The following is a 24,345-nucleotide window of genomic DNA, read 5'->3' as shown; positions in this document are numbered from 1 at the left end:
GAGAAGGGATGAAAAAATAGGCCTCCCAGTGAGCTATTGATTCGAAATTTGAAACATTTTATTGATACAAGAAAAACCCAGACATAAGGAAGCAGTTTGATACTGCACAATATTTGAAAAAAATTGTGTGCATCTGTTTAGCACAATACACTGCATAATGACAGCAATCTTCCCTGTTTGTATCTATTCATCTGATTATACAGCGTAACAATTCTTTTTGCTACACATTTATTTGCTAAAGGATTTTTTTTAATGGATAATAAATTAGTAAATCAGATATCATGTGCTTGGGAAAATATGTTAGTTGACTCCCTACATGCAAGATAGTTGCAATTCATATTTTATGTGATATTCAGCGATACTCACAAATACAGATGAAGTTATGTGCTTCCCTTGTGGCAAAGACAAAGGAAGTTTTAAATCACTATTTAGTACTCTTTCATCTAGGCACATGTTATTTTGAAACGCTTCAGTTTTTAACACCGCAGTGCAGCACTGATGTAATGAAGAGCTTTGACTTACTTGAAGTATAACCCAGTGGCCTTCTTTTGATGCCTTTTCCATAGCTATTTCTGCTGCAGCTTCCTGTCCTTGACCCAGCGATACATTGTGAAGTTCTCCTGAGTCAATGGTAAATTCAAACTTGTTCCCTAAACAGAACAATATACTGTACTACTTAGAGCCAAATAATGAAGTGTTCAAATAAGCATGTCTTCTACACACTGTAAAAATGGCACCACATCACATGAGTCACCAAAGGAAAAACAGCCCTCAAAAATAAAGTTTCAATAAATCAGCTGAGCTAGGATATTGTCCTGCTTTCTGGCTAGGTATTCTGTATTAGCAAAATGCTCCTGTCTCTGAAAAGCATCCCAGAGTGAAACAATTGATTCCTGCTGATGGCTTCCCTACATATTGTCTATATGAATATTTCAATGCACACTGAAGTGGACATGTTAGAAATTTATCTAAAGAAAAAAAAAATTTAGTTAATGTCTCACTGAAGGTGACATTACACACAGGCAAGGAAAGGGGCTTAGCAGAAGTCAAATCTGTTGCTCAAGTATACTTGTGCAAGGTTGATGACTTGTGCAAATACAGAAAAGCAAGCAGCTCCCTCTGATTTCAGAAAGCAGTGAGTGCACCCCAGGCAGCTGCCTGAGCCAAGCACTGAAACTTTGCTCAGACAATGAGTGTTGGAGGTGTGATGCCGTCGGTGTGTTAGTGTGTGACAGCACTCGGCAGTCATGGAAAGGCCTGGTTTATTTCTCTGCTTCTGGTAGAATTTCTAGGACTAGTGCTATTGCTAACTAACTTGTAGAAAGTTCTTTGTTTCATGGTAAGTGTTATGTTTCCTTCATGATTGTTAGTAATAGCATCTAGTCCAGACTGATCTAATAGTTCAGAATTGATAAGGGGACCAGTCCAGGAGATAAACACTACTGGGAAACAGCACTGCCTTCTTTGGAAGTTTTTGTGAACACTGGACACATTTAGTTCCGAGTTACATTTAGGCTAAGTTCCCATAAATTAATTACAGTTGACAGAACCTCATGAAGAACAAAAATTGAGGTGTAAGACCTGTCTGTGGGACATAATATTTTATCATGACTTCTATTTGGTAGTGATCCAAATGCAACACACGTTAGGGTCACTCACAGTACAAAAATCTGTCCTTCAAGGGGCTGAGACTGGTAATGCAAACTGACAGCACAACTCATCCTGGACATTCTGCTGCCTCACATAAATGTTAGGTTGAGGAGAGAACTTTTCACTTTTCATGCCTTTAGAAATGTCTCCTTTCTGGATGTTTCAAATCCATTTCTTTTGCTTGTTCTATCCAGGAACCTTCAGTATCTCTCTTCAAGTAACGTAATTTATTTAACATTGTCCACAACTGAAAAAATACTATGTAGAGCCAGTACATTTGAGCACAAGCATGTGGATTTTTAAAATCAATGTAGCTGGAGTTTTTAAATTTTTTAAAAAATAAACAAAAAAATAAATTTAAACATATAAAAATGTAGGGTCATTATTGTAGACACACTGTACCCTGATTTCTGTTCACAGAGAGTTAAAGACAAAATCAAGTAAATGTTGAAACAGTGATCTGTGTGAGTTCAGAATGTTCACAAAGCATGAATTTGTTTTTCAGTAAGTAAAAGCTTTAGAACAGAACAGCTGTGAAAGTAATAGAAATTATTTGTGATATTTATCACTGTTTTTTCAAAGCTTTGGGGTTTATTTGTGGCCGATTTCCTCATTTGAAACATTTTAAAATCTTCTAAAACTAGCAATACAGCTTCTGGGTATCGTAAGCTTAAACCATACACATACAGAAACGTTCCTTAGAGTATATGAACATGTTCACAGATGATGATGATTAAGTGTGTCAGTTTGTAAGACCAGCTAAGCCTTCACCAAAGTATGGTCAAAATTCTAAACATAAAGCTTTTCTGAAATTTCTGCCTTAATAAATTTATTGTGGACTTCTGTGTGTAAGCCTTTTAGTATGTCAACAAAGCTAGAAACATTGAATTGTGCTGAGAAACAGTATTAATACAGCATTCCAAGGTCAGTTGAACTCAAGTTTCTCTAGAAGAGAAGCAGTTTTTATTTAAAAAATGCCAGATCAAAGTTATATGGTGAAATGCTTAAAATTTTAAAAGTCTGTAAGAACCAGACCTAAATTTTCCACTGTTGTAAGAAACAACAGGAGAGCTTAACACCATTGCTTATTGTGCTGTACAGGGATGTGCTGGGTTCTGTTACTTGTTATTTAATCCAGAGGTGCATTCAGGTATGTGTTAGCAGTGAGCACTGAGCCATTAGAGCAGCAAAAGAGAGGACAGAAATAAACTGTTGGCTGCAATTGCCCCTTTGAAAAAGAACAGGAATTTTGAGAGGGGAGAGAAGGAGATTCCTTGGCCTCAGTGGAGTTTATTATTCTCTGGAAACAGGTAAACCAACCCTGGCTCAGGAAGATACTTTAGAATAGGAAATGTTTTGCCTTTGAAATGTACCAGATTACATGTCATTTCAAATAGTGTTCATGGCAAAGATACCCCTGGGACCACCTTACAAGAGCTTTATTTCTTGCCTGCAAATTAGTCAATTCAAAACACTTCTCCTCTCATCTCTGCCTTCAGCTCTTAATACCACACATGCCATTCGTAAAATAGCGAAGAAGAATGAAAAGACCCTGAATACAATGGTGCAATTAAAAAAAATAAAACAAAAGACTGTAAAAGCAAGAACAAGATGGGTTTCAGCAGACAAGGGGAAGAATGAAATTTTGGTGCATTTTTGGAGGCATTTCAATAAATCCTTTTTCTTCCGTTTCAGCAGGGGCACATTGAAACAGCTACGTTTTCCAAGTGCAGGCAGACAGCCAATAGCATCTAAATTATTTTTAAGAAAGCACTTATAGCACTAAGCACTCACTACTACTAAATCCATCTTAGAGGAGAAGGGTGGAGTAAGAAGAAAGGTCAACAAATGTATCAAGTTCTTTGTGTAATGCCTCACTGACATTTTCCAACTCCCTCAGCTGGCTTTTTTTTTATTATTATTTTTTATTTCTCAGAATCCTGGTAAAATGCAGTAAAGGATTTAAGGTTATCATCTGTCTCCCTCTAACTTCTGACATCTCTTTATAACAAGAAAGAGTCACAGCCAACTGTAACAGGAGGGCAACACAATGAATCCTGGTAAGACAGGGAAGGGGGGAGGTTCAACTTTGCTGCCCCTTTGCCCCTGTTTCTTCCTCACAGAACAGAAGTGCCATCTGTTACTAGTCCTAACATGCATGCATTTGATTTCCATTCAGTAGTAACTATCACAGGAAAAAGATTATCAAGTGATCTAAAGCACTATCAGCATTAGCAGATCTTCCCATCCAGTGTTTTGTTTGCACCTCCAAAGATCTAGCAGATGAAATGGATATGGGCAAGTGTCTTAATTGCCTAGAATTATTTTGGTTTTGGTAGAGGACCATATGGTCAAGGTGCGGATTATGACCAGACTGAGGATATTTAGGTGCTTAGGTCAGAAATAGATTTAGGAAAATCAAACAAGAGGACTGATATTTATATTCTCCAATTCAAATTCACTACAGTCTTTATTACTTGGTGCTGTAATACATCATCATAATAATGGAAAATCAAATCACAGCATGTTGTGTGAGGGTAGACAGTATTAAAGTATAAGCCTGTTTTAAAGCAATCTGTGAAAATGTTTCTTAGGCTTCAGTCAAATTTGTCACATCCACAAGTAAATATCCCAACACCACCAAACACCTTCCAACCCAGCAAACTCAGTTTAAGATTGTGCTGGTTTTGACAGGGGTAGATTTTCTGGGTTATTTTTCGTCATAGCAGCTAGTATGGGGATTTGTGCTGGAAACAGTGTTGATAATTTAGAGATGCTTTAATTATTGCTGAGCAGTGCTCACACAGAGTCGAGGCCTTTTCTGCTCCTCACACTATTTCACCAGTGATGAGGCTGAGATTGCACAAAAAGTTGAGAGGACAGCAGCTGGGGCAGTTGACCCCAAGTGACCAAAGGGATATTCCCTGCCATATGGCATCATGCTCTCTGTATAAACTAGAGATGGAAGTTGGACTCAGTATCTCCTTCTATGTGTTAGCCTTCTATGCGGCTTGAGGACAGACTGGGCATTGGTTTGTGGTGGTGAGTAATTGTTTCTCATTGGCATCGCTTTTTCTTGTGTTTCATTTCTCTCTTTTTTTGGTATTATTATGGATCTCTCAGCTATGCCCGGTTTTGCCTGATGTCTTATTGTTGAAAGAAGTGGGGTGCAGCAGCAGGTGTCTGCGAAGGAAGGGTGCCTACAAGTGTGCTGTTTGCAAAGCAGGGTAACAATTAAACAGTTGGTGCAGTGGGATTTTTCTGTCAGAGTCCTTCAGGTGTTTTGCTGCTCTTTCCTCTTGCTGTCTATATCCAAGTGTTTAAGCAGTCTCTCATTTCTTCAGCTTTACATCTTTTCCCCCTTTGCTCTTGCTGCCTGTGCACCTTGTTACTTAAAACACTTCTATGACCACAAATTGGCCACCCTGTCAGATGCCAGCTTTCTTCCCAAAGGCTGGGGAATGACCTCAAATATGGGAGATGTATGGCCAGTTATAATGTTATAATGTAAACAAACTGTTATATATAAATGCTGTTATAATGTAAACAAACTTATAAAATTGTTCAAGAGGAAAAAGCCAAGAAAATTACTAGCAAGTAGCTTGTGCTTTAGACTAGCTTAATTTGTTCAAGTCAAATCTGAAGCTGATCTGTCTGGCAAACCTACTGATGCCTACATTGTCAAAATACATGAGACAACATTTCATTTCTCCAAATTTCCATTAATTTCATTGCCTTCTTTTCTTTTTTTACCTCCTACACCAGAATGACATTTTTGAAGTGTACTTTTAAGAGCATAATTTGATCAAATGATCCAAGGGAACTCCCTATAGATATCCATGATTTAGTGCTAGATTTGCTCTAAAGGTTAGCGTGCCTGAAAATGAAGGTTGGTTTAGCACCAGTTAATTTTAAAATAATTAATAGAGTGTGTTTTTTCTGACCAGAGCTGTATCTTGTTTACACAGCTCAATGAAAACTGTATCAAACAGAGGCAGGGCCCTGCCACGTGTAGTGGTGGGCATTCTGAGCATCCGAACCTCAACCACAGCAGCCTTTGTCACCTTGCTGAAGTCAGTCATTGCACATGTCCTTATGCAAGATGCTTGTAGCTGACTTCCAGATAACCTTGAGGATACTGGGCCGGAATTCACTGGCTGGCTGATTTATGTTTCAGTATAGTAGATACTCTGTGCTCTGAAAACAAATAGGGTCAGCATCTGAATCTGAAATTCTTTGTCTTGCCTTTCTCTTCTCCATTTGGAATTTTATTTTCCAGCTTAGAACACATGCAGTAGAAGCCAAAGAAATCTCTTTTATCAGATTAATATTTTCATCCTAGTCCTGGTTCACATCCATGTAGGCATTGGGCTCCTCTGCTCTGTACCCGTTTGTCACTCTTTTCAAAGGGAAGAAGGCAACTCTTGGTATGGGTGCAGAACTTAGAAGAGATCTGTGCCGAATAAGAGCGAGAACGCAGCTGCACAAGACTCAGCATACTTCTCACAGACAAAATCCAGTGAAGGAAAAGATGACACTTTAAGCTAAATGAGAGATCATTATACAACACTCTTTCCATTCTGCTCATTCTGGGGAGGAATATATACATGTGACAGCAGCACTCAGGACGTGAAGAGCTACTTTGAAAGTTGATGCGTTTCCCAGTGTTTGAGATGAAGATGGAAAGTAGGGAGTGAGAATATTTGCTGTCCCTGCAGAGGTGCCCCCCAGTCACAATAATGTTTGTGAAGCTCTCTTGCTTTTCTGTCCTTAACAAGAAAGCAGCCTGGACTGGTTCAGAACAAATGCAGTTTGTAGGAAGCATTTCAAACGGATGTTCTTCCCTGAGGAGGGAGTTTTCCAGGGGCCTGGCAGAGCCAGCTGGGCAGCATGAACAGCTTAAGCTGCAGCAAGGAGACCCAAGCAGAACTACACAAACTTGTCCGTATTCCCTTGTACTGTGCTGAACTGGGAAGGCATGCAAGGGAGACCTGAAAACCTTAAGGCAAAGGACTGCTCTGTGGGCTGCTTGGCCCCACATACAGGTGTACGTACACAGAGTGGTAAATGGGAGCTCGTGCAGGGGTCGTGCTGTACTGGGAGAGTGAACTGGGCTGTGAAAGTAAGCTTTACCCTTTCAAATGGTAAATGACAGCTGAGGGAGTTACACAGGCAGTCGGGTTCTTTACACTCAGCCTCGTGTTCTCAGAGGGTTTTGCTCACTGCACTGCCGTATGAAATACAGTAAAAGCCTGTGACCAGAGGGAAAGTGGTAAGCCAGTGGTAGCACTAGATTAAAACAGCAGCATGCAAACTCACTGACCTCTTCCTGAGTGGTAACCCCGAGTGAGAGCTAATTCGCTGGATTGATTTCATTCAGCTTGTCCATGAGAAAAAAAGAGCACAGCAGCATTGACTGCAACTGGCAAAAGTGCTTCTGAGCTTCAGTAATCTTTACAGTGTTTGTTTCAGCTTCCAGGTTCTTAAAGATGTTGGCGATGTTATGATGTGCTATTACACTCAAAGGTCTTCTGTTCAGCAAAAATGTACTGGCAAAAGAACATAAATTACTCTAAGAATTTATTGTTAGTCCAATTAATGTTTTAAACAATCTAATAGTCAAAATTACTTAATGAGTATAGGAAGACCTCTATTTGACTCTATTAAAAATAGAGTTAAAATTGCTACACTACAGATGCCCTCTTCTCTGGTGTTGCACTTACTCCCCCAGTTCTCCTTTGGGTCTTAAGATTGGTATTCCTCAAAAGGAATGGGGGAGTATTATGATGGGTTATCACCAGGATTCGTGTGTTACTCATGGGAGAGGGATGTCTTTCTTCTCAGCCAAGTGTCTGCTTGAATTTACTTTTATATGTTTTCTTAACACTATCATCTATGATTAAATGGCTGATTTGTGTCAAATGTGTCTGCACTTTTCCCCACAGCTGACTCTAGAATTGTAGGCAGTTCAATTCACAATGAATAACCACTTGTTATTACCCTAAACTAGAGTTAAACTAAAACAAATCTAGTCAAGAGTGCCTCACAGCTGGACAATTTCTATCACAGCTAAACCAAGTTAAACTCTATCTAGGCCCAGAAAGACCCAGAGCATTGCTGAGTCCCTACACTGTCACCTCAATACAAACCCTGTTGCTTTTTATTAATAATGGCAAAATCACATTTATTGGGCTATAAAGTCACTTTGAATAGTCTGTGAAATGCAGAGCAAGGATTTTCAAACCCTGCTATGACTGCAGAGTCATGACTGAGCAGCAGATCTTGGAAACATTCACGCTTTCCTAACTTCTCTTGAATTAGAGTAATTCAAAGTCAGATTGACTTGTATTTCTTCATTGCCATCAGGAGGCCAGCTAAAAAAAGTATTTGATTTTCATTGCCGATATAATTTGCCCAATCAGAAGGAATACTGTGATTATTAAACCGAGAGCTATAGTTTGTAGTGCTAAGTTAAAAATTCTTGTAGCTGCAGGACACCATAGTGTAACCTGATAAAGATATAGGATAATTTAGAAACGTGCTTGCATCTAAGATACAGACACACAGACAGGCACTAGCAGGCAGGCTTTAGATGAGGTAGTTCACAGCAATTTCTCAAGTTCAGTCTCTACACAAACACAACTAGATCTCATATATATGATTTGAGATTGATTAGAAACAGAATGAGAGATGTCATAGTCACACCTGTTTAACTTTTGAGTGAAGTAATCATCTCAAGACTGGAAACTAATATCTTCACATCTCTATTAAATATTTCAATGCTATTTGTCGGCATTCCTCTGAAAAGATTCCACTGATTATTCCATTTTCTTTGGCAGACTGTGTTCACAGATGCACATCTTTAATAACAGAAGCACTTGTTATACATTTCCAAAATTATCTGATCAGCTTCCTACAAACAAGAGCTTTTCCATTAACTTGATACATGACTATGAATTTTACCTATATGCAGTTTTCACTATGTACAAAATACAAGATGCTTTAAAATACCTGCTGTACAATTGTACATAAATGGTACATTTATTTTAAAAATGTGATTTTTCAATGGCAAAAAAAATTATATATATGTACCCTGTTGATCCATCTTCTCTTTTGTTTTAAAAGCACTCAGAATTTCAACTATACTTGTAAATATATATATATACATATATACATAAATATATATATATATATATATATATACACACACACATATATATATAAATGTTACAAGTGTAGATAATAATATCTAGGTGATCTGTTAAATGTAATTACTCTACAGAAGAGGGTATACAGACCTTGTCATCTGGACATGAGGGAGTCACAGCCTTCCAGGGATCCTCTGCCAATGTTTCACCACCCTCATGGTAAATGTTTTTTCCTAATCCCTGGTCAGACTTTCTCTTGGTCTGACTTCTGCAGGTTGCCTCTTTCCTGTCCTTGTGCACATCTAAGAAAAACTTGTCTCTGTCTTCTTTGAATTCTCTTGTGAAGTATTTCCAGACAGCAATAGATCCCCCTGTCCTCTTTGCCTTTTCAAGGCTGAAGAACCACGGTGCCCTCAGTCTCCCCTCACAGGCTTCCTGCTATAGCCTCCACTGGAGTAGGTTAATGTATTTCTTGTATTGTAGGAGACGCAGTAATTAATTTTTTCATTTATAACATCTATTTTTTGTTTATACACTTACTGACAGTGTAACAAACTTAACATCTGCTATAGCTGTACCTTCTTTTTGAGTTTTGTCTTGTTTGGTTTAGTTGAATATGCTTCTACCTCAGCTGCCCTTTTTGTTCTCTGAAGTCCAAATTTATCCTTGCACTGCCAGTTCTTCAATTCTCTCCCTTGCCACTAACCAGACAACATGTGTTCCAACATCTGCAAGAATCTGGAACCCAAGGGTACGGTTCCCTCTGAAAAGCTGGTTAACACACTGCCCATGGACCAACAAAGTTTAGGACAGAGAATACCTAGAGGGGAGGATTCAGGATTTTAAAATGACAAGAGTAGGAAAGCTTCTCTGAATTTGACTCTTCAAAATTTCTGACAGGACTTGGCTGTGCCGTGCTGCTGTATGGAGTCCTTCTGAGTTTCATCTTCAAGTCACTGAGAACAGAGGATACTCAGGACTTAGCAGAAATTATTCCTCCTTTTGAAGGATCAAGCTCTTGAAGAACCCCCCACTGTTAAGAATATGCCCTCTTCAGGTACTTAAAATTACTTAATTGGCATTATAAACATTAGAAAGAACAAGATCATTCTAGCAAGTTAATAGAGCTGTAAGTGCAGGTGTTACAGAATTTAGTACAAAAGATTTGTACTAAATATTTGTTTTAAAGTGTTTCAAAAGGCTATATAAAGAAGGGAAGCAAGCAAGTTGTCAGGTAGTGGGTTTTTTTCCTCTCCATGTTTTTGTGAACTAAGATTAGAGGGAACACATAACAAGCATCTTCCTATTAAATTTGCACATGACAAATAGTGCAGCTGCATGTAGTGTGCAAGAACATCTGTAGAATCATGACACATGCAGAATTCCCCCACACTGAGAGCGTGACACTATACTGAAAACAATTCAGTTGTGGAAGCAATATAAATACATTTTATATAATCTTTCTCCACCTTCTCCTCCCCCGTATCTTTTGAATCATGTTAAATGCAGGATTCTATCAGTTCTTCCCAGCATCAGTAAAAAAGTATAAAAGTGACTAAGCATTTCAGAATTATGCTCTTCTTTCATTAGCAGCTAGGATGCAGACATTTCTTATCTGAAGAAACAAAAAAAGGAAAGAATAACCAGTGTCAGAAATGCACTAGACAGACACCAGAGCTTACTCCAAATGGAACTTGACATGGTTTGCAGATGCAATTTAACTCTTGAGAAATCAAAGGGTGATTTTCTGTGTCAGCATCTCGTGTGGTTGTTCAGTTCAAAGTGAGCAGTTGGATTGCTGCCAGTCTTTTACTTCACCCATGTAAATGACAGCACAAAGTACTGTGAAATGTGATATCACAAAGTGCTATGGAAAAATATGTCTAAAATCTGTAGATTTCCAAAGTAAGGGGAATCTCATTGCCTGGGATTTTGTCAGTTCCCATAGTTTATCATCCAAATGCAGCTATGGTAGAACTTGGTAGATGATTCTTTAAGCTCCACATGATCATTAAGAAGGACTGTGCCTTTTTCAAAATCCTTGAAGGCTTTTTCCAAAAATTATTTTAACAAAATATTTGCTTCCTTCTTCTAAATATTCTGTTGTTTGCTCTCTGAAATAGTTTCTCTGCAATCTTTAGATTTTAGAAGTAAGAAATTTTGTAATTGCAGTGCAAATACTGATTTTTGTAATGTCTGAGATTGTCTAAATTTAGACTATGTGATGATAATACCATGACAGGGCACACAGATGCATGTTATGAACACCTGGATCATCATCAACTTGTTTCTTTGAAACATCTTACTTTCAGTCATCAGGATGGCTCAGGACTATGTGAAGCTCCAAGATAATTTCCAAATTTTTAACGCGGACTGCAAGGCAAGCGTGAAGCTACAAGAGCTAGCCATCTTGGTTATAATTTTCAACTCCTTGCCCATTAAATTCCGGCAACCCAACTGCAAAAACACTGCCCTTATGACATATTCCCCTAAGGATTTTATTGCTAGGATACCTTTTTAGTTTACTTGCTGATACTCTTCGGTCAAGTCCTTTGAACTCTTGCTTCACACATCACCTGAAAAAACCTTGTTTTCCTATTTCAGAGAAACATACTGTCCAGGAACGAGAAGGGTTTTAAAGCACTCTGATGACTGGAAAGATGTGTAAGTACAACTGATATCCCCTGATGACATTTGCTTACTTTTAAGGGTATATTTCTCTCTTAATTAAATTAGATATGGTTCCTCATTTAATAATACACTGACTTTTAATATCCACTTCCTGATTTGTGTGTCCAGTAACTGCTTGCACGAGATACACGGGCATGTACATCAGCGTGGCAGAAAGGAACAGCATGCATCCTGCAGAGTTGGAAAATGCCTTCATTAACTTTTCAGTATCCACAACTTTCACAAGGAGAGGTGCACATCCGGTGGGCAGATGTCAGCTGTGGCCACTCCAAGCTGGAAATGAGTGTCTGAGCATCCTGCTCACTAATCCTTCCACTGCAGTGCCTCTGTTCTGGCTGGTCTCTTGGGTGAGTGCTTCAATAGCTCCTTGTAGTCCCGGGCTCCAGTTAATAATATAAACAGTGGCACAATTTTTAACAAGTGAGCACCAAAAGAAGTTGTGGAAAATGTACCAGGAAAAGCTTCATTTATATGATATGTAAAATGGAGCACTAAAATTCCCCTCTTGCAGACTTGAGTTTAAATAAATTAAAGAGTTTTGTGGTAGTCTAAAAAGTTTTATTTTCCTCATGATGGTGGTGCAGTGATTCTTGGAGGGAAAACACATACACATGGATATATTTACTGTGGAAAAGTGAATTGAAAAATAAAAATTATGAAATAAATACACTTAGTTTGGTTTAGACCCAAAGGAGCCAAATTCAGCATCAAAATGATTAATACTATAGCTGATCTAATTATTTTAGCTGTTTTTCTTTGCTTGTATTTTTGCTGCTGTGTCTTGTTTACAGCTTCTCAGCCAGAAGAATATCCTGAAGCAAATTACTGTCAGAAGCCAGAAAAGGTATCCATAATTCGTCCTAAAGCACTGTCAACTTAATTTTAAAGCAATTTTTCTGCTTTTTGAGTTCAAGCTGAAGTGATAAATTTGCAAATCCATAAATCAAGCCATATGAAATAAAGGAAATACATACCTCTGTTTAAAATATTTTGTTTTTCTACTTCATTGTAAGCATAGTTTTCATTAATTAAAACTTCAGTTACTAGGAAGGGATGAAAGAAACAAAATTATGAACCGCATTCTGTACAACTGTACACATCTGTTTTGTGACTCCAGAGCCATCTCCTGGGCTATAGAGAAGTTTTTCAAGACTTCTTATAATAGCAGAAATTAATTTAGACTGTGTGTTCCTCTGAGTACTTTGAGGAACTCATGTGTATGTTTGTGAGTTAGGCTGGGCCTGTTGAGGCCTGTAAAAGGCACACTGTGCTGTGAGGTCTCCTGCATTTGCAAGTGCTGGTGTGGGGTCCTGTGCAGGTGTGCAGACACTCATAAAATGTCCTCAATTTCCAAATGTTTCCAAACTGACCCCGCAACTCAAGTAACAGTGAAGCTGATTCACATTCTTTAGCTGTAAGAGACACATTAGGGAGCAGGTGTGGAAGCCTTTTGTGGAGAACCACTGGTGAAAAAATCCGTGAAACCTGTGTCCCCAAGTGCAAGAACAGCAGCCTGGCAGCAAGTGTGAGCATGGCTTTGTTTGTGTTCTTCTGCACACTGGGGGAATTCTGCAGAATTCCTTGTCCCAGAACTCAGTTTATTGCACAGAAGGAGCGGAGCCCCAGTCTGTGTTCTGGCACAGAACTGCCACCAGCAGCTACTGAATAGCAGCCACGTTCTGAATCTCAACACACCATGAAAATCCTCCTTTAATCAAATGCTCCCAGGGGAGCAAGAAATTCAAGATGCACTTCCAGCCTGGGCTGGTGCACACCACTAGGCCAGCCAATACTTGGCATAAAGAGCTTTCTGCTTGTCGGTGCAGTGTGGGGGTCGGGGGACACTCATAGCAAGCAAAACCAACAGGCAGCACATGAGGTAGGTAACATGACAGCACAAGGGCAGCAAGAAAGAAGAGGCAAAGGACTGAGTGGGGCACTGTGGTGGCTGGATTAGAAAGCATTTTACTTCTCAGCTTGAACTGTTTAATTACGGAATTTCATAGTAATTTTGACTAAGCTTAATGAGTAACAAATTCAGTGCTCTGGCGCACTAAATTCTTTCTTGCAGTCTAAATAAGCTGCAGAGCTCAGAGCTGGAGGAATTCAGTGCCTTAACAGCACTTTCTCTCCAGCCTGCACTGTAGGTAAATGCTGTTCTGTGGCAACCTTTTTGGGGTCAAGTGATTTAGAGAGCTTAGACAGGGCTGGGGTTCAGGATCCCTATATTCAGACACAATCCTGAGTAGCAGAGGCTGTGAGGAAATATTTTCTGACTTTTGCTAGAGGGGTAGGGGAGGGAAGGGAGGACTCAACTCTGGGATAGTAGGTACAGCTAAACTAGAAGGAGGGGAAGGGCTCAGGAATATAATGAGGAGGTGGGGGAAATGACACTGGAATAAAAGGGTGAGTATATGAGATACACAGTCATCCTGGCCTTCCTCTGTTCAAAGCACTCCCTCCAAGGGTGGGTATAGGACTTGAATAGAGGGGATGGATGTCAAAATATTTCCATAAGGAATATAGTGCAATAAATCAGAGAAAAAGGGCAGAATGGAGGCAAGGAGCAAACGGTAGGAGAATTATTTTAGTTCTAAGTGAATGATTATGTCTCCTGAGTGATTACACATCAGGATGGTGGTGTGTTGGGGAAGATTGTTCAGCTAGATAGGAAGGAGTGCTCAAATTGCAGTCATTGAACTGTAGTTCATGCAAGGGTGCAAATAAGATAAGAAAAATAGACAAGTAAAAATCCAGCTGGAGTCAACACGTCTTGGGCACTGCAAGCCTTGTGAGTTAATGCAACTATCATACAGGTGTAGATAGAGTTTTCAGAGGAAGCTACTTTGAATACTTGTAGAACATAATCAGAGAGCTGAAGAAGAAAATAACAGACTATTAAAAATACTCTGAACATAACTTGCACGTACTGAGTTAAGTACAAGATCAATAGTTTCTTCCAAGTTTCTGCCAGAACAAGACCACCAGCAAGAAGTACCTTCAGTATGACACACACACCTATAAAGTAACCCCAGTATGGGGCTGGTGAAAGAAAAGAGATACGATGCCAGTATAGGGTAGCCCATTCATTATACTGCAATGGATGGAAAGTAGGAAAGGGCTTGAGCAGAGTTGTTATAGTTGCTGGGGCATTAACACCTTGGGCAGTATCAGGCATTCAGAAGAAAGAGAGTTGCCATGTTTCCTTCAAAGCTCTGCATCAGTTTTGCTCTCACTGGCACTTACCCTTTTTGATTCAAATAGATAATTTTATATATTGAAACAGATGTGACTTTTATCCAGTTTTTCCCCAGTGCTGAGGTTTGATCTTAGGCCAATGATGACTGTAAACGTAAGACCGGGCACTTTTTATGTGGCCATATAATTGCCAGGCACTGCTGTCACTTTTCTATTTAGCAAATGTTGTAGCATCTATCCACTCAGTGACTGGATCAAGACCTTTTGTTCCTGGAACAGGGACCTGGAATAATAAAGGTTAAGTTTTAAATTTCTACTTACAGAAGCTAATATGTCTCAGAATTTACTCACTTGTTTTTATATTGTAAAATAAGCAGCATCACTGGGAAAAATTATTTGTCCTCACTTCACCCAAAATTGAAGGGATAAAAAAAGATGAGGTTTCCTGCACTGAATCCAACAGTCCTTCTTTTGCCTCCAAGAGGTTACTGGGAACTTAGTAGTGGAGAAGTTCTGGACTCATCTTTGCTCCATGTGGAGCAGTCAGCAATTACTATGCAAACCACTGCCAGTTATTCTTTCAGATGTTTAAAATTACAGTTATATTGCTTTCTTTATATGCTTGTATTTTATCTCCAGGTGTTTTATGAGACCACGGAGCTGCGTGTCACAGTACCTTTTTTCCATGGGTTGAGGGAGACTCTTCTAACACTCTCAGCTTCTGCTGCCCAGGTACCTTCTGCTGAAGAAATGCTTTGTTACCGTGGAGGGTCAGTCACACAGTGCTGGTCAGATTATGTGCCGCCTGTTATGTCTACGAGTATACGGGAAGATAGCAAGGAAAAGAGAAGAACAAAGATTTAATGGTGTGCTGTCCCTGACAGTGTATCAAGTTGGAAGAAACTACAGAACCCCTGAGTCATTTTGCTCAGCAGTCCAGAGTTTGGGGAGACCCAGAGCATAGGGACAGTTGCTGCCAGTGCACGCCATTCCCTCCTTCCCCAGCCTGGCTTTCTGGCCAAAGTTAACGATTCATAAGATTCTGTACTGATTTCACTGTGAGCTTCCACATTTGCATAAGTAAAAGCTTCTGCAGCTTCTGTAGGGAGATTCTTAGTGAAATTGCAGCACAAAACATTGATATTATGCAATTATGGTAGTTCATCTTAACTTAAATGAAATTGTTACTTTAAACTTGCTCTAAGTGGCTCACAATGTAACTTTTGTATGACACACCTACAAAACAAATGAGTTAATCACAATGTGTGTCATTTTTAATTTTTCTCTTTCATTTTTCTTTCAGTCATTCTCTCTTTGTAATTAGCATGAAGACTATCCTTCAGTCAAAACTAGCCACCTGGAAAGTTTCAGCTTGTAATATGCAGCTTTTTTTGTGAATTATGAATGTGCAAAAAAGAGACCTTTCTCCTTACACCCACTTTCTTGCATAATTCAAATATGAATGAATGAATTTTATTCAGGCTTGCCAAAAAAAAAAAAATCGTATTTCAGCTGATAACAAGCATGAAAAATTTCATGAGAGGGATTTTTTTTTTTTTTTTAGAAGAATATTTTGAGCATGGGAGAACTGCAGGTTAAGACAGAAGTCTCAGTGCAGCCTTAACCATAACAATTGCTATCAAGCAAATACTATATCCAAGCACTAAATCTTGCTTTGTGCTGCCCTGGTGCACAGTAGCAGGGACAGAGTAGAATAATAAGAGCTGTTCTCCTTATGCAAACAGCAGGGCACAGCACTTGACAGAATACAAGAAGGTGAGCGTGCCCACTGTTCTGGCTTGCTAACCCAAGGACTGGGGGTTAGTTGTCACCTCTAGGTTCAGTCAGATAGCAAAACGTACTTCAAACACCAGCAAAGAGAATGTTTTGGTCCTTCCCAGAAGAATATTTAACTAATTCCTTGCCTCCAAATGTACTGTTCTATTACATAAAGTATTTGAAGGAATTAGTATAAACAATATCACGGTTTAATGGGTCAAAAAGGGAATGGAATCAGTGCCAGCTATTTTTTTGATTAACTGTGTATTTTAAAAATATGTATCTGTGAAGAAGGTATTATCTGCTCAAAGCAGAATGAGATTTGGGCTCATGCCAGTACCACTTTGAAAATAAACTATCACAGTGAAGAAAAGTTACCATCTGGAACATTTCTGCATCATATTTTCTCTTGTTCCTAATAATGTTTGGTTATAAGTCCAGCTCTCCTTTTCTACTCAAAAAACAGGATTAAAAATTCCATTCATTTACTATGTGTTTGTTAAAAAAAAAAAAAAAAAAAAGCCCATTACTGTGGCTAAACAGTAGTGAATACTAAAGTATTAGCCCTCAGATTCACAGATCCACATTGATTAGAGGATCAACAGACAGGATTTGCAAGTGGCAAGCCTGGACATAAAAATCCCCTTCCAGGCTGACGTGAGTTGACTGCTGCAAGTTGAGCTTGGCAGCAAGTGACCAAAATTGAGTTGTCAGCATCCTCCTGCAGAGTCGGAGAAGTTGTTGCTTTCTCGTGCAGATGCAGGAGTTTCTGTGGGAAAACAGAACATAATCATGGTTCTGAATGTCTCTGTGGATTGGTAATGTCTCTAATACATAGATCACTTGTGCAAATTCAGTCCCAGCTGGATGGGAAATTATTGAAAATGGTTGTTGTTTGATTGATATAAAATGAGTTGTCAGCTTGATTCAATGCCTTCAGGGCAGATGTCCACAGCATAATTGGCACCTGTCAGAAGCAAAGAATTCCTTGGTACAGAGTAACAACTACTCATGCAACCACCCAAAACAGTCCTTGCATGCCAGGGCTCACATAAGAAGGCAGAAAAAAAAAAAAAAATTACTTCTGGGCAGGATCTTTTATGCCATAAAGTCAATAAGAGATTTGACGTGACACTTGGTGCAAGCTTTACCCTGGGATCCTGGCTAGACACGATCAGCTTTTCTGCTGTTTGGTCAACACTTTCTCTAAGAATTAGAAAAAACCCCACATATTTGGTTACTTATTATTATTGTCATGGTAAAGATGTCTTTATAACGACCAGTTAACAAAGAAACGTTTAAATGTTTGCTTATTATAAAAAATGCTGTGAATAATTTTATTTTTGTATTTCTTGAGAAATTCTCCTCACAACAACACAACTAGAGAAATAAGAGAGTGACTTCTCAGCAAAAAAACAAAAAAGGCAAAGAAACAGTCAGGACTGAGTACTCAGTGTCAGTATTACACTGTTTGCTAATAGTAAACAGTGACCTATTGTTCACCACAGCGTAGATTTAAAAGGATTTTTTCCTGTAAATAGCTAAATAGCTGTCATATGGTTATTACTGCCTTTGACCAAGTGTGGTACAGCTAACAACACGAATGAATTTTATTTCCCATCACCAATCTGTCCAGCTGGCCACCTTCTTCATGGGGCTGGTGCTTTGGGAGGTACTAGCTGAAGGACTTTCCATTAAAACTCATTTTACTGTCTTCATCCAGCGCATGGCTCAACTTTCCTTCTTTCCTTTCATCTCTGTTTCCTCCTTTAGATTATTTTTCATTATGCCTCCCCCCCAGCATACCCACACTTTGCCTTTCATCTCTCTACGTATGCTATTCCAGCACTTGTCAGGCCCAGCAGGAGGCACATAGGAGAACCAAACAATATGATATGTTAGGTGGAAGAAAATATTAGAACAATCATTTATTGTCACACTTTAAAGAGGTCTGCTATGTTATTTATTTTATTATTCTGTATTAGGTACATGGTTTAGTTTTACAGGCATTATTAATCACTAAAATACATTACACTTTCAGCCAGGATGTTAACATTTTAAATGCATTCATCTTGCTTCTTTAAACAGAAACAATGGGTCTTCTGCACTGCCCTCCCTCCCCTTTAGTCAATAAATCCTTTCTATTGATTCAGGAAATAACTCTTAAACCCTGTTTTATATTTTAAGTTCCACTAGCTACACTCAGCCATATAATTTTGCTCAATAACAAATGGATCTCCTGTTTTTGCTGTTTACTATGTGTTTGGTCATCAAACTCAGCTTGAAAGTATTGGGTAGGAGAGGACAAAACCTATAATGGCAATGAGCCACCATGAGAGATTCCCTAACTGAATGTTGCAATAAAATAAAATATCTGTAAAAAGTTTATGTGTGTGCGTGTCTGTATAAAAAGGAGTCTCATCAGTAGATGAATGATAAATGAAAAAATCCATCAGTGAGTATGGATTCCCTTGAGCCAGCCTGGATCAACAGACGATATGGATTTTTGATAATTCATGGCTTTGCCATTATTTATTCTCTCCTGAAATACCCATTGCAAATCTCAGGAAGATAATTAGAGAATTATCATATTGCTTAAGTAAGTAGTGCAAATTGTATTAGATTCTATGTATCCCAATCCTGGGCAGAATCATTAGTGTTGTTTAATTGTTACAAATATAGTCATCGCATTTTAATAAATTGCCTTCGTTGTCAATATCCACAATCGACTACTTCCCTTCATGTTCATGGATACCAGGTAATCTTACAGTTAATCTTACCAGGTAATCTTACAGTTAAGATACACCACAATGAAACAAAAATGTAAGAAAATGCAAAGGTCAAACCCATGTTTCTATTATGAAAAAAATGAATGATAATGACATAATTTTTTCAGCTCATCAGGTTCTTTGCTAAGTGCCTCTGTTATTGCCAGATCAGTAGTGTATAACAAAGAAGTGCTTTCTGTAGGCTGCTTCATTAGCCTGCCCTGTAGGACCTCACCTCAGACCTTTCACTAATCTGTTGGCCAGCTCAATAGCCTTGTTAGTTCTATTCACTTCTTCCTGGCAGCGGATTTTCTCAGCTGTGCTCTCTCAAAGGCAGTGGTTAAGGCAGCCAGGATTGTGTCTAGCTCCTTCAAATAAAAACAGTAACAAACAACTTTGGACATTGTAAGAACACATAAAAATATTTCTGCTATCCCATTTTATATTGCTGAAAGTTAAATTACACAGTGCAAGAAAGGTGTAAACATTAACTGTGCTCAGAATTTTGTTTGGGTTGTGGTCCAAAGGTGGATTCAGGAAAACCTAGGGAAAAGGGGACTGGTCTTCTGATTTCCCCTAGTTGTTCAGACCAGCCTTCAAAATGAAATTACAAACTTGATCTTATATCAGCAAAAAGGGAATATCCCCTTCTCCCTGAGGACACGGAAATGAAATTAAATATATTTCTTATTACAGCTGTGTATCTTCTATAGGAGATCCCAAACTTGAAAAGACAACTGTTTGGAAACTAAAGGAAGCAGAAGGGTTTAACGATGATAGACAAAAATACTTGAAAATGCACGAGTCGGTGCCCTTTGGTGACTTTTTCAGTTGTATTATGCTTCCCAGTGCACATACAGTTTCTGAAAACAGCCTGAAATCCCCAGCCACCTTAGATTTGGGAGCAAGCAGCTCAGTGTCTGGTACATCATAACATTTGAGCACACAAACAGTCCCACTAGGTCAAAGCCTTGGTTATTCCCAGAGGGAGGAGTGGAAGATAATTCAGCATGGATGACTGAGCATGAAGACAAGGCAAGAATGACGTGCAACTCCAGAGAGTCACAGGCAGAGCACCCAAATGGCTCTGAGTGCAGAGGATGAACTGCATGGGGAGCTGATAAAGGGAAGGTCAGAAGGGTGCTGTAAGGCCCCAGCATAGCAAGGCACTCCAGGACAGGTGTCACTGGGTGCCCGTGAACAGAGCAGTGGCTGGGTCTGGGGCCATCTGCACAGCCGGAGAAATGATTCTCTTCAGAAACAAATATGTATTCCCTTCAGCTTGGCAAATATGTGTCCATGCAGCTCTACTGAACTCAGTAGTGTTCCCCTGGGAAAGTCAGAGCTGAGCACAGCTCCTGGGAGAGGGATGTGACTTTATCCCAGCCGTGCTGGTGACAACCTCTGTGCACCTTTGGGAAGGCCAAGGGGTGCCCCGAGAATCTCCCTAGAGAAAAGTTGAATGGGTGCAAGTCTTCCTGCCTTTGAGGACACCATGAGCTGGAACCTGTGTGTATAATAGGACATTAAAAGGAACTGTGTAATGGGACAGATGGCTATTTTATTGGGAAGTTTTGGAGAAATTTGGAGTAAATTACAGCACAAGCATTTCTAAACGGGGCCCAAAGACACCCTTTAAAGAAGGGCCCAGCAGTTTTGCAGCACCCACACAGCCTGGGATGGCTCAGGAGTGGGCAGAGTGGGGACAGGATACCCCTGCTGCTGCTGCATGCGAGGGGAGCGCAGGTGGCACCTGTGGTGGAAACGTGTCCTGTTGGCCAGGCCGAGACACACTGACTGAATCCTCCCTCTCCTTCCTGCACAGGGAAGATCCAGGAACCAACTGAAAACTCGCCATGCATGAAGAAAAGTACCTGCTGTGGTTCCAAGGCAAATTCTATGGCTGCAGAGGCTGGGCATGTGGTCCCATCATTTACCTGAAACTGAAAAATGTTAGTGAATGATGAATTATACTGACAAATACCTTTGCCAATATTACAATTAATCATGTGGGAAATACCTCTGACAGAGGAAGGTATTACCAATAATTTAATTTTAGAGGCTTCTAAAATGACCAAAAAAAAATCTTTCTTGATACATCTAGTTGTCTTGACTCTAAAATTCATGTCTTTGAGCCAATCAGGATTCAAGCTTTCCCCAAGATACCTGTCTTCCACTGCAGTGCACTCCTGCAAATCTTGTTGCTTGATATGCATATACATTGCCTAAACAGAAATTAAGGTTGTCTGATGGATAGCAATAGGTCTGTCTTCAGGTGAGATCAAGGACCTGCACTTAGGCACTGAAGCTAAGGGAATGCAGAGAGAAAAAAACATGGAAAAGCTACCTGCTGTTCTGAGCATGGATGCTGCAATGCTCATGCTGGGGAGCAGAACTTGCTTGAAGATTTTTTAGAGGTCATTTAGGAATTAAGAAGGATTTTTTACTGCAGTTTTGGCTCTACTGAGCCAGGTTGAAACACATTGTGTGCTTCTCTGCCCTCAGACCATTTAGTGTTTGGCAAACCTTCCTCTAAAACAAAAAATTAAAAGGAAGTGTTGGAAGCAAAAATTTAAATGGAAGACAGAGACACAAAAGAACACATTTGTGTATATATATATGTCTCTGTGTGTGTGAATATGAATGTATATTTCACATACATACATATATATACATTAAACATGTATGTTTATGGTTGAACAATAGACGAACAATTCCAGTTCATGAAGGTCAAACTCAGAACCTGTGAAAGGTGCCAGAGGCAGTGAAAGTGCTGGCAGGAGCCACATGGGGAACTGGAAGTTGCCAGCTCCTCCATCTATTTTTTTAGGGTTTTATCATATGAAACACTGTGTGTCAGGAAAAGTATGTAGTAGCTTACTGTTAGGTACCAATTCTTCCCTCTCATCCTTTTCTACCTCATTTGCAATACAAGCCTCCCTTCTCAGTGCCTTTACTCAGCTGGCAAGTTATCTGTGATGTGGAACTGATTCGGGCAAGGACAGAGAGGCCAAACTGCAGGTGAATGGTGGAGCTGCACAGGATAACTTCCTATTCAAATGGAAGCCCAGAACAATCAGGCCCTTACTGTGTTACAATTCATTTGACTATCCACATTTTTGACTTTCTGTAAATAATGTACTAAATGGATAAAAGAAAATACCATTTTTCCTTCTTTCCTCTGAGTTACTGATAACAAGTTCCTTCCCTTACAGTTTGTGCATATAAATGTGATTAATGTAAAAAAAAAAAAAAAAAAGTGCCAAAATCTCTTTATCTTTCTCTCTCTTTTTTTTTAAGCATTGCCCTTTTCAAAACAAGGGGAAATTCAGTATAGTTTCAGTGCCACAGTGATCAAACAGTGTCACATCACTATGGCAATTGCTGCCCAGGCCAGGAATACAGATCAGCTTTAATTGTGCAACGCCTTATTGCTGGTGCATGTCAATCAGAACCTATGAATTGAGAAAAATTTGCTCTGTTCATTCTGTTAAATGATGTATCCAATTAAACCTGTTAGAATTCATGATCTTCAGTCAAGGTTAAATGAAAGTAGTTACTCCTGTCAGCTAGGTGATTAAATGCTGCCTACATCAGGCACATTTATGTGCAAAATTAAAATTTTGGTATAAAGCATGAATCTTTATGCATGCCAGTTAATTATCTTGCGGCTCCTCCATTTATTAAATGCCCACTGCATTTCTTCTTAATCATCAGCTTCCTTTCAAAACTTATTTCATACACTACATTATACCAAATTTCAATGTTGAAAATGAAATGCTTTCTCAATGAAAACTTCCTCTTTTCAAGGGTTTGGCTGTTGCTATGCTACTAAAGATGGCCATTAACAGTTTTTGAGTCATTATGCAGAAGGTCTGTTCGTGTCGTTTCGCTCGATTCTGAGAGAGCGTTGTAGGAATCCCTCGAGTTGCTGCTGTGGGGCAGTTCCTCCTCCCCAGAACGATCTGAGTTCTGCTGCACATCAGCCAACTCCAGCACTCGGCGAGGCAGCAGCAGCGCTGCCACGGCCGCGGTGTCCGTGCCAGCCGGCCCCGGACGGGCGGGGCAGCACCAGGGGCCGAGCCCGCCGGGCTCCCGCCGGCCCCTGCCCCGCGCCCGGCCGGGCTCCGCCGCGGGCCAGCGAGCGCCGGCCGCTCCTGCGGGTAGCGCAAACACCGCAGCCTCCGGGCGGGGCACCGCTGTGCCCTGCGCCCAGGGCTCCCGGGGCTGGCCCCTTCCCCTGCCAGCCTTCAGAGCTGTCTCAGAATTCCCTTTGGCTTGGCAATCTGATGCGTCCTGTTTGCCCCAGGCAGCTCCCATATTGCAATATCATATTTTAATTAGAAGAAAAATTATGTGTTGCATGCTTGAATTAAATTAAATTGCATATTTATATTTATAAGACACAGTATTGGCAGGATTTAAACGCTATATGAATTGAAGAACCAGAATACAGGTGTATTATAGTGATTTGTAGCTGAAACATTTGCTAGAAATGCACACAAAGCAGAGCAGTACCAAATGCTAATTTAATACCCTAAGACAACACTGTGCTCTTGCAAGCACAATTTCCCATATTCCATGTTAGCATTTATCCCCTTTCATTATGAAAAGGTATTATGAACCTTTGTTACAAACAAGCAACATAAAAAATATGTCATACCACTTCACAACTACTAATGAATAATATCATTTAAAACAGACTGGGAAATAAACTAGTATAACACATTCTACTCTACTAGTACTATAAATATTCGCAAGGTTGTTATTAAAGATAAATGCACACAGTAATTTTCTACTTGTAGGTTTTACAGGTATAATTTTGAATCATACAATATTTTTTAAAACACATCACAAGGATGGAAACCAACAAAAAGACTGACTGGCAGCAATTCCTTGTGATCAATAGCTGACGTCTCCATCTATCTTTGAGGGCCCACATAAATTATATCGTGGCAGTATGAACCTTCAAGAGGAGTGATGTGATTAACTTGTTCAGGGTCACAATGGGGAGTGCCTGATCATAAGGGTTTTACACCTGTGGCATTGCTGTTCTGGGGCCACATTTGCAGAATACATTCTGCAGGTGCCAGTGGCTGCCCTGAGGTGCT

General features: G+C 39.7%; 1 long non-coding RNA gene across 2 annotated transcripts; it reads left to right on the top strand.

Annotated features, from left to right (window-relative positions):
• Positions 1-3,561: 3,561 nt before the first annotated feature.
• On the top strand, positions 3,562-18,945 carry LOC136293303 (uncharacterized). Of its 2 annotated transcripts, XR_010722126.1 has the most exons (5): positions 3,562-3,710; positions 11,403-11,462; positions 11,598-11,836; positions 12,281-12,333; positions 15,327-18,945. It is a non-coding gene; the product is annotated as an uncharacterized lncRNA (long non-coding RNA). The 2 variants fall into 2 exon arrangements; XR_010722127.1 differs by lacking the exon at positions 12,281-12,333.
• Positions 18,946-24,345: the final 5,400 nt, after the last annotated feature.

The sequence above is a fragment of the Chamaea fasciata genome, unplaced genomic scaffold, assembly GCF_029207755.1.
Source record: "Chamaea fasciata isolate MVZ Bird 193981 ecotype frontalis unplaced genomic scaffold, bChaFas1.0.hap1 SCAF_8, whole genome shotgun sequence".
NCBI classification, from domain to species: Eukaryota; Metazoa; Chordata; class Aves; order Passeriformes; family Sylviidae; genus Chamaea; species Chamaea fasciata.
This window is presented reverse-complemented; position numbering and strand designations above follow the sequence as displayed.